General features: G+C 39.3%; 6 non-coding genes across 6 annotated transcripts; all 6 read left to right on the plus strand.

The window, feature by feature from the left end:
- The first annotated feature begins 70 nt into the window (after positions 1-70).
- Positions 71-142, plus strand: trnaa-cgc (transfer RNA alanine (anticodon CGC)). Its single transcript has one exon. It is a non-coding gene; the product is annotated as a tRNA-Ala (tRNA).
- A 225-nt stretch (positions 143-367) lies between these two features.
- On the plus strand, positions 368-439 carry trnaa-ugc (transfer RNA alanine (anticodon UGC)). The gene has a single exon. It is a non-coding gene; the product is annotated as a tRNA-Ala (tRNA).
- A 662-nt stretch (positions 440-1,101) lies between these two features.
- trnaa-ugc (transfer RNA alanine (anticodon UGC)) lies at positions 1,102-1,173 on the plus strand. The gene has a single exon. It is a non-coding gene; the product is annotated as a tRNA-Ala (tRNA).
- A 156-nt stretch (positions 1,174-1,329) lies between these two features.
- On the plus strand, positions 1,330-1,401 carry trnaa-ugc (transfer RNA alanine (anticodon UGC)). Its single transcript has one exon. It is a non-coding gene; the product is annotated as a tRNA-Ala (tRNA).
- A 162-nt stretch (positions 1,402-1,563) lies between these two features.
- Positions 1,564-1,635, plus strand: trnaa-ugc (transfer RNA alanine (anticodon UGC)). The gene has a single exon. It is a non-coding gene; the product is annotated as a tRNA-Ala (tRNA).
- A 443-nt stretch (positions 1,636-2,078) lies between these two features.
- On the plus strand, positions 2,079-2,150 carry trnaa-cgc (transfer RNA alanine (anticodon CGC)). The gene has a single exon. It is a non-coding gene; the product is annotated as a tRNA-Ala (tRNA).
- The last annotated feature ends 9,080 nt before the right edge of the window (positions 2,151-11,230 follow it).

Consider the following 11,230-nt stretch of genomic DNA (forward strand, 5'->3'; position numbering starts at 1 on the left):
AGTACTCTTTCTTCTTGCATGGCTAAATTATTGCCTCTGTATTAAATACCGATCCAGATCTATAAAATATGGGGATGTAGCTCAGTGGTAGAGCGCATGCTTCGCATGTATGAGGTCCTGTCTTCAATCCCCAGCATCTCCAAATCTCTTTATAACATTCTTCTGTTAACCTTAAAACTGCTCAGTAAAAGCTCCAGACATACAGTATAACATTGTGGAATGAGCTCGTTGTTGGACAAGCAAATGTAAAGGAAAAGCTCTTGGTTCTATCCCCATCGACATCAATCAGTCATCCTTAGTACGCTTTCTTCTTGCATGGCTAAATTATTGCCTCTGTATTAAATTCCGATCCAGATCTGGCAAATATGGGGATGTAGCTCAGTGGTAGAGCGCATGCTTTGCATGTATGAGGTCCTGGGTTCAATCCTCAGCATCTCCAAGTGTCTTTATAACATTCTTCTGTTGACCTTAAAACTGCTCAGTAAAAGCTCCAGACATACAGTATAACATTGTGGGACAAGCAAATGTAAAGGAAAAGCTCTTGGTTCTATCCCCATCGACATCAATTAGTCATCCTTAGTACGCTTTCTTCTTGCATGGCTAAATTATTGCCTCTGTATTAAATACCGATACAGATCTAGAAAATATGGGGATGTAGCTCAGTGGTAGAGCGCATGCTTCGCATGTATGAGGTCCTGGGTTCCATGTCGAAGTGTCTTTATAACATTCTTCTGTTGACCTACGAGCACATATACAGGAAAAGCTCTTGGTTCTATCCCCATCGACATCAATTAGTCAACCTTCGTTCTCTTTCTTCTTGCATGGCTAAATTATTGCCTCTGTATTAAATACCGATCCAGATCTAGAAAACATGGGGATGTAGCTCAGTGGTGGAGCGCATGCTTCGCATGTATGAGGTCCTGTCTTCAATCCCCAGCATCTCAAAGTGTCCTTATAACATTCTTTTGTTGACCTACAAGCACAGGAAAAGCTCTTGGTTCTATCCCCATCGACATCAATTAGTCAACCTTAGTACTATTTCTTCTTGCATGGCTAAATTATTGCCTCTGTATTAAATACCGATCCAGATCTAGAAAATATGGGGATGTAGCTCAGTGGTAGAGCGCATGCTTTGCATGTATGAGGTCCTGGGTTCAATCCCCAGCATCTCCAAGTCTCTTTATAACATTCTTCTGTTGACCTACAAGCACAGGCAAAGCTCTTGGTTCTATCCCCATCGACATCAATTAGTCATCCTTAGTACTCTTTCTTCTTGCATGGCTAAATTATTGCCTCTGTATTAAATACCGATCCAGATCTAGAAAATATGGGGATGTAGCTCAGTGGTAGAGCGCATGCCTTGCATGTATGAGGCCCTGGGATCAATCCCCAGCATCTCCAAGTGTCCTTATAACATTCTTCTGTTGACCTACGAGCACATATACAGGAAAAGCTCTTGGTTCTATCCCCATCGACATCAATTGGTCAACCTTAGTTCTCTTTCTTCTTGCATGGCTAAATTATTGCCTCTGTATTAAATACAGATCCAAATCTAGAAAATATGGGGATGTAGCTCAGTGGTAGAGCGCATGCTTTGCATGTATGAGGTCCTGGGTTCAATCCCCAGCATCTCCAAGTGTCTTTATAACATTCTTCTGTTGACCTTAAAACTGCTCAGTAAAAGCTCCAGACATACAGTATAACATTGTGGGACAAGCAAATGTAAAGGAAAAGCTCTTGGTTCTATCCCCATCGACATCAATTAGTCATCCTTAGTTCTCTTTCTTCTTGCATGGCTAAATTATTGCCTCTGTATTAAATACAGATCCAAATCTAGAAAATATTGGGATGTAGCTCAGTGGCAGAGCGCATGCTTTGCATGTATGAGGTCCTGTGTTCAATCCCCAGCATCTCCAAGTGTCTTTATAACATTCTTCTGTTGACCTACAAGCACATATACAGGAAAAGCTCTTGGTTCTATCCCCATCGACATCAATTAGTCAACCTTAGTTCTCTTTCTTCTTGCATGGCTAAATTATTGCCTCTGTATTAAATACTGATCCAGACCTAGAAAATATGGGGATGTAGCTCAGTGGTAGAGCGCATGCTTCGCATGTATGAGGTCCTGGGTTCAATCCCCAGCATCTCCAAGTCTCTTTATAACATTCTTCTGTTGACCTTAAAAATGCTCAGTAAAAGCTCCAGACATACAGTATAACATTGTGGAATAAGCTCGTTGTTGGACAAGAAAATGTAAAGGAAAAGCTCTTGGTTCTATCCCCATCGACATCAATTAGTCATCCTTAGTACTCTTTCTCCTTGCATGGCTAAATTATTGCCTCTGTATTAAATACCGATCCAGATCTAGAAAATATGGGGATGTAGCTCAGTGGTAGAGCGCATGTATGAGGTCCTGTGTTCAATCCCCAGCATCTCCAAGTGTCTTTATAACATTCTTCTGTTGACCTACGAGCACATATACAGGAGAAGTGCTCATTTACTCCTACACTAGTGCAACCAACACTATGAGTGAAGATGTTATGGTAGCAACCATCATGTTTTCTTTACTGGAAAGAACCACTTCTAATAAAAGAGCTTTAATACAACATCACTGGCTTTTAGAACCACTGGTAACATAATATAAACAACATAATCAAGAGGGTGCAAGATGTAATATCAAAGAGATCAAGTGACAGTTCTGTTCCAAACACTCAGTGCTGTAAACCCTGTTGAAGAACTCAGAGAACTACTCCCGGTGGCATTACAGCAGCCAAAAGGATGTCAGCCTAACCATCATTAAACTGTTGTATCTTCATAACCATTTTGCCAAGGTTACATTCCAAACATGTCTTTGCTTTAAGACTATGCTTATTTCTACACATTAAAGAGGTGGTATATTTTTTGTTTTCACATTTGAAAGTGACAAAGTATTAGAGACTCATATTGATTAAGTTCTTGTGAAAAAGAATAGATGGCAGGCCCCCTTCTGGTAGTTACTGCGTGTTTGTTAATGGTCCTTGCATGTTCACTTCAGCAGAGTGTATACATCTGTGTTTGTTTTCCAGCCTTGCATTAATAGTATCTGAACTAATCCTGTGTCAGTTTGTGATCGAATACAACGTTCTGTGTTTGCGCATCCTACCTTCAGCCTCTGAGTGTTTGTTTTCAGTTAAGAGGTTTTCCTGGCCCCATTCTGCTGCACTAGAGATCTGTACCACAAGGAGCCGCTTCAGGGACACCAGGTCAGCGTCTTTGAGTCCCATCTCCAAATGGCGAACAATGTCCCGCCCTGACCGGCTGGTCACCACAGTCACCTGTGAGCAAAGAGAAAATAGAAATATAAATGCCTTTGAAAAAACCTTGGACAAAAACAACTCAAAGACTAGTGTGCGCCCCATGTACAGAGGATGTAGTCTTTGCTCTCCCTGATTTCCGACTCGATCCACTGTCCTGTCTATGAATACAGCCCTCCCTCCCTTTAAACTTTTTAAATCCCTAACCTCTACCCATTTACAGCTTAAAAGTTGTGCAGAATGAGTATGCCTATTAATGTGTCTTCCTAAAAGTAATAAACGTCACTGCACCTTCAATAGGTGATAGGTGGTGAGAGCGTAGATGTGAGAGATTTAGCAGGGTCAAGCTTCTATTTCAGGGTCTCATTTAATTCTTCCCACTTATTTTTGGGTTTAAAACTATTGCAACACCATGAATCAGGAGCTTGATGAAGACCACAAGCCAAAACGTGACAGTCTAATAAAGTTGATCTTCATACTACAAGTGTTGCTGGAGCTTTTTCACCACATAAAGCATATGTGACATCTGATTTGAGAACACAAGGCATTTACTTTGACAGTTGCTCCTCATCAGAAAACATTGTAAATTATGAAGGCCTCACTTCAAATTTAAAAGAGAAAAAAAAACAAGACAGCCACATTGGAGAACGCCCCTTTAACAATAATTTGTTTTGATTATACTACTTAAAAACCACATTGCTGTTTCTCAGCACAACTATTTTCCAAAAGGAATAGTTACAGGCGGTGTTATGAAGGAAGAAGTTTGTGTTTCAAGTTGTCATATCATCAGAATAACCGACCACAACATCACCACAGCAAAGCATTCTTTGGATCTGACTGTTGTGGTTCTGTTTAACCTCAAGGACATGACGAACCGTAAATCACAAAATTCAAGAAAAGAAACACATGAGCTCAGAACTGGGATGTCCTGCTCCTAGTAAAGCAAACTTCAACACATGCAGAAAAGAGGAAATTCTACACACTAACTATATTATACTTAAATTTTGCTGCTACACTGTAAATGTTTTTTATACGTATTTCTTGTAATTCTATAAATGAGGATTTCTGCAGAAGGTTCTTGTTCAGGACAATAACCTAATATATGAAGTCAAAATGTCTGAGGATGTTTAGTTCGTTTTTTATGGGGCATTTACACGCGTAATGTTGGAAAAAAGATCAAACAACGTTAGTCGAGCACATTAAAAGTAGCGCTAGATGATGATTATAAGGAGATTATTTATGTCTCTTCTTCCTGCTGTTTGGCCAAAAGTAGAATCTGCTCTTGAGGCCCGATGCAAATCATGAAAGGAGACACAAACACATGAAAAAAGAAAAGGCATTATGTAAGTCTATCAGCAGCTCACACTCACACACACACACACACACACACACACACACACACACACACACACACAGGGCCATGTGTCTGCTTAGTGTCTCTTTCTCCTAACAGTGCTATTCATATCTTCTGCTGTCGGAAACAGTGGGTCTTAGTGTAATCATCTGTCCAGAGCTTCTTAATAATATTCTGGTTGGATTTGAGAAATCCTCATTAATAGCCCAGAGCCTTGTACCAGAGGGGATAGGTTCACATTTAACAGGAAGGGCAGTGTCTGCTTTCTGAAATATCAGCTAATTTTCCTATTCCACTTAACTGTCATGGCTGACATCTAAATTGTTGTATTTGTGTCAAAGTTTGAGCCTGGAACATGCACGGGATCTCAGCCCAAAGCTGGCTTTGAACTGTGTAACATTCTGAGCATTAAAAGTTCTAACAAATGTTCCCATCAAATGAAAAGCTATAATATTTTATTGATCTAAACAATTCCATCCACTTGAATCATAAAAAGGCTATGCACAGTTGTGAAATTGGACATGGACTGGCTTTGAAGCGTTTACACACAGACCGTACAAATGTGGGTGCAGCTCAGAAAGTGAAGTGGTTTAAATTCTAACTCAATGGGTTTTTCCACTTCAGTGTGATGATAGCTGATTAGAAATTCTACCGAAGCTTTCCTCGTGTCACTTTTACAACTCTCAGTCGACAGATGGCTCAGCGGCCAATGAATAGAGCCCATTTGCTGCATTTGAAATGAACATGAGATGGTTTTAGGTAGACTGTCTGATAAAAGATGTCAAGAGTTTTCAGCCATTAAATGGACTGTTAAGAGAGCTCATAAATCAGACGAAAGGGACGCGCTGGCATGTGTGTGATCAGATTATTGAATATATAAATAGAAATATCTGAATTTCATAAACATTTGAAAAGCCTCCAAAAACCCAAAAAAGGATTGTTTAGAATGAAATGCTGGCCTAAGATCGGCAACATTTCCAGTCATTAAGAGTGAACATGAGATGCATTTCTTTATAAAGGCAGCAAGAGGGTTATGTCATAACGAGTACCTTATGTTAAGATTTCTTGAGAACTGTAGCGTGAGTGCCGTTGCTTCTATATGTAAGTATATTGCCTATGAGGTCAAACTGCTGTACCTAAAAATCTTGTGCTGATTGTGCGTGAACTTTGCTTACCTCCAAAGATGTGTTGTTAGCATGGGTGCCATTAGCTGTATGTCTGGTGTACTGTTTGAACTGTTGAAGACTGTCCAGCACTGCCTGTCGCAGCAGCTCGCCTCCTTTGGCTGCTCCTCTGATGCAACCTTCACCTGGAATAGATCTCAGCTCGTCGACACAGGAACGCAGCCTGGCTACGTTACCACGGACCTGCTAACAAATTACAGAGGCAAAAAAAGATGATAAAAATGGAAATAATTTGAGTGACAGAAAATAACTTATGTCTGAGAGAAGAGGGGCAAGAAATTATTTTACAAACACTTCTCATTTGTCTTTTTTTTTTTTTTACCACAAATGGCATCAGACACTCCTGCTGCCTGCTGATGGCATACAGGCTGAGTAGTGGTATCCTACAGGGTCCGTCCAGACTACAAGCCAGGGACAGGAAGTTGTCCAGGGCATCACAGAGGACTGCACATGTCTCGGACCACCAGGGTGGAAGTGCTTCTACAATCAGAACTCTGGCTGGTTGCCGTAGAAACAAAGAGGACCAGTAATCCATGTTAATAGAGTTGGAGGAACCTGATCGCCTCTTCCTGTTGTCCATGGACATCTAAAATAAAGAACACAAAATAACTGAGAGTAGTACAAAGATGATGAATAATTTAGTATGTACAAATTAACAGCCCTTTTTACTCCTCATGATATCTGTTTAAATATGTAAATACCAGAGTATGCAAGCGAGAACACGTTTTTAATATGTGGTGAATTAACAAAAGTTGTTGACTTGTCATTGATCATTTAAAGCTGTCTGAACTTTGAACTATTAATAAGGACATTGCAGCTTAGTGATTCACTGAGAGTAGTGCTCTGCGATCTAAAACTCCCTTCCACCGAACACTCAGACCTGAAGTGTTGTGATGCAAGGACAAGACTATACCCGAAACAGAAACTAATGATTCCTGTGGGGAAAATTGGGTCATTACAGACGCAGAAAGTTAAAAAAAAAAAGATGCAGAATAGGAGCATATGCAGAGCTCCAGAGTCAGTAACAACCTATGAACACAATACCTCTGGCCACTGCTATTGCCTGCACCGAGAAAAGAATAAAAGATCAAATCAAAAAATGAACGCACTTCAGAAGCTGGATCAAATGCGCAGAGTATTCAGCTATCAAAAGATGGTTGCAAAGATTGATTTTCTGTCCGTTACAAAGTCAAGCTTCAACACTTGTTTATATTCCCATCTGAAGCTCAGTAAACACTGGATCATAACACAAACTTCCATTTGGTTCTCGTTTGATCGTTCTCTGTTTAAAGAAAAGGGAGGAGGGGGGGGGGGGGGGGGGGGCTCTAAACTTTTTATAGACACGTTTTGGATATCAGGGGAAAAAGTGCATCTTTTTTAACAATTTAAAGAGTCTCCGATGTAAACGGACGTTCCGTGTGGATGTTGAATGGCAAGAGTCAGTCATGCAATCAGGGATGTGGAAAAAGTGTAAGAGGGGACAACGCTTTACGCTTCAGCGAGTCAATCACGCGATCTGAAACCCTTTCATTATGGAATGTATTTCTGCCTTTTCTCGTCTGTGCCTCTTCAGTTAGGAACCAACAATTTGCCCATCCACGTCCTCCACCTCCACCTCAGAGGAAGAGGACAGACAGTTGAAATAGTAAAAGTTTTGACAATGAAAACAACGCAACAAATCGCTCCACAAAACTGTGACAGAGGCTGTTGTGACTGTTTGTCATAACACTGATGTTGCCATGAGGACGCATTTTGGGCGGGAAACCAAATACTAATGTAAAGACAATGGACTTAATGCTTGATTAATTAGGCAATTAGACATAGTATCAAATTTGATACATTTTCAAATCTACTTTTAACAACAAATGACAAAGATTCCCTGATAACTTCTTCTGTTATGAACTTAATGTAAGTATCCTGAAGGCTGAAGCACAATATCTCTTAGACCTTAGATCTTATTCCTATACATTTCTATTTTTATATTTGTTCTTGGCTGTACGACCTTACAACAGGGAGCCTTCTTTTCTCTGGCCTGGAAACAGCATAGCCAGAAACAGATAAATTGAATCAGCGTGCTTCTGAGGATTGGGTTGCACATATTCTATAAAGTTACAGGGAAGAGTTTGTCTACATATTGCCTCCTTTCTGAGTGATGAATTAATTTCAGCGAGGATGGAATATTACAATTTCCTGTTATGATGTTGCCAAAGATCTGCAACTGGGTCTGCCTTACATCACTTGCCTGTAGCCGGGTTTAAACACACACACACACACACACACACACACACACACACACAGTAAAACTAGCCCTGCTGATTCTAACTATCAAAAAGTGATGAGGCGTCAACAGCATCATATCAGATCTCAAATCCAAAAGGAGGCAGAAATAACATCATGTCCTATAGAAAGTGCCTGAAAGCGTGTACTCTGTTCAGAGCATTGACAGAACTAATCCCATCCATGAAAAGACTGAGCTGGGAATATTCCCGAGCATTATACCTCTTAAATCTGCTACCCTGAAACCCTGCTCTGCCCTGCTCAGATTTTCACAGAGAAGTGCCTTTTTTAACCAGTAATAAATGTGCATGTAGTGCAAAAACATGTGTGCTGTTTGATCTTCTGCCCTTCTCATCTCGGTTCTCCTATTCTGAGCTAAATCTGATCTTCCTCACCTAAAAGATCACACATATTTTGCCTGCACAACCTTGATCTTCTGTAGGCCTAATCTTACACCACAATATGTGTAAAGGTGAAGTCCATTGAGACTAGTCCAATAGCTCATTTTGTTTGCCTGGTTGTGATGGTTTTTACCTGGATTTCTTCATTTGCAGAAATGCAGCACATAGACAAAACACCCAAAACAGGATATACTAGCTGAATTTTTGCTGTTCATATTTCCCTTTAGCTACAGCAGATAACAACACAACAACAACAAAAATCACTTGTAGCCTACTGTGGGCTTTACATGTGCTGTAAGCCTAGAAGATAATAATATATGTGAGCATTTATAAGCTAATTGATAATAACATTAATTGATAATAACATTAATAATTGTATGGTAAAGGGAAAAAAGGTTTATCATTAGCCAAATAAAGCCGAATTAGACAAAGATCAACCATTAGGCAACATTGACCTTCAGTTAAATCACTTAGAATAGTTCACTCAGTAACTATTTAATCATCTTTAAAGCATCGACAAAAGTATTAAACAAGCTAATTAACAAACCTTGTCTTATTTAGGCTTTAACATGTTGAAATGCGGCTTTAAAGCGTAGGTTTACAAGCTGACGGTTACGTTCAACACTGCTAACGACTCGCTAATTACCGAAACCAAGAAAGTCGCGAGCAGTTTCTGCCTGCGCCTGCGCTGAGGATGTTTTTCCAATCATCAAAGATTGTATATTGCTAAGATGAACCGCTCAATATTTACATATTTCTTTTAGAGACATACGAGCTGAATGTCTCTCTCTCAATTCAATTTCAATTCAGGAAGCTTTATAGGTATGAACTTGACAATATTTGGATATAATAACAAAGAATGCTAATAATCCACTTAAATAGTACCTTTAATTTAATGTTTGCACTGCCTGTTATTTAATGTCTATTTTTTTTGATAATTTTGCACTATCTGCTTTTTTAAACATTGCTGTACATACATAAACAACACAACTTCAGAAGGTCAACACTTTTTTATTTTTATTCTTTATATTCAGGTCTAATTACAGATTTTTTTCCTCAACTGTTTATAGGTTATTGTTTTAAATTGCACATATATTTTTATCCCTGCACGGGTTATGTACATTTCTTGTATAGGTCTATTTTTAATTGCACAGTTTAAGTTTGATTCATCTAGGGGTATTCTTTAAATCTTTTTTCAGGTTAATATATATGTATGGGAGGGGGGGCGTTGGTTTTGTGGTTTAATTTGTAACAAATGTTTCATGTCATGTCTTTGTAACCTGCTACTGGATGCTTTGAATTTCCCTCTGGATCAATAAAGTATCTATCTATCTATCTATCTATCTATCTATCTATCTATCTATCTAATAAATCCTAATAATCGACCATTCAACAGTAACAGTAAAAATCAAGAGTAAAAATCCGATAAACTATTTGGAAATTTTAATCTGTTTAGCCCTTAATGTACCAAAGCAATAAATAATCCCTAATAAAATCATTTAGAACCATTTCTCTGAAAGAGGTTTTCCTTAAAAAAAAAAAGAAAAACTTTTTTTCTTTTATCTATCTGCTACATCCAGATAAAAACAGATAAACTACACCAGAACTCTGTCTTTATGTTTTAAAGAAAAAAAGCCTTCATGAGTCTTTAGCCTATTTCTAAAAGTGAGCAGAGTAAGCTGTCCTCCTTCCATGTGTTTATTTCTTTTAATTATTTCTAGAGAGTCTAAAGATAGGAGAAGCCAAGTACGGGAACCCTGGGACATAATGTGAGTGATATGGAAATCGTGTACCCAATGGCAGGTCTGCTGGATTCTAGTGTTATCTAATAGTCAGTGCTGGTGTGTTCTTATGTTCCTGTTTGTGTGACCTGCAAAACCATGACGCTACAATCAAGATGTGAATGGATTTTCATAGGAGATAAAAAAAAATGTTGTATGATTTCTGTTAAATGAAAGTGTGTTTGTTTGCTTGTAAATGCTTATTTGTGTGTGTGTGTGTGTGTGTGTGTGTGTGTGTGTGTGTGTATATGTGCGTGCGTGTGTGTGAAGGGTTCTGTAAAGTGCTGTTTGTGGTTGAGGTTTTTTTTTGGTAATTCCTGAGAACTGAGTGATGCGTATTCACACAGAATTGTTTGTGTCTCTCTGGCATTCTCACAGGCTAGTGACTCTGTAGGGGTGTATTGGGTTGACACGAAATGTGGAACCAGCACATCTGCTTTTAGGAGATAGGCTGACATGTATGATGTTTGTGTGTCTCGGTGTGTGTCGGTGTGTGTGAGGAAGTATTTTTAATGTTAGTGAGATCAACTAACTCCTGCCAACTCCCTGTACCTAGAAAAATCCTTTAAAGATCCATTTGAGCCCAAGTTACACCTGCTTTCACAGCACAGCTCTTACGTGTGTGTGTGTGTGTGTGTGTGTTTGAGAGAGAGAGAGAGAGAGAGAGAAAGAGAGAGAGAGAGAGAGATGATCTGGGATAAATGTTGCGTGTCTGAAGATTTCCAAACAGCCCGTTTCTCTAACGCTTCTTATTCATATTCCTAAAGGTACTTGGCAAATTCCTCCACTTGTCGTCTTTTTTTTCCTTAAAGGGTCCACACACACCTGCTCCCCTCACGTAGATTTTCTCTATTGTTTCTTGTCACTCCTTTTCCTCTGCCACCTGCCTGTCAGTACCCAAAGCTCTCATTTCAGCTGCATTTGATTTGATGTTCATAAG

Source organism: Labrus mixtus, chromosome 23 (genome assembly GCF_963584025.1).
Source record: "Labrus mixtus chromosome 23, fLabMix1.1, whole genome shotgun sequence".
Taxonomy (NCBI): Eukaryota; Metazoa; Chordata; class Actinopteri; order Labriformes; family Labridae; genus Labrus; species Labrus mixtus.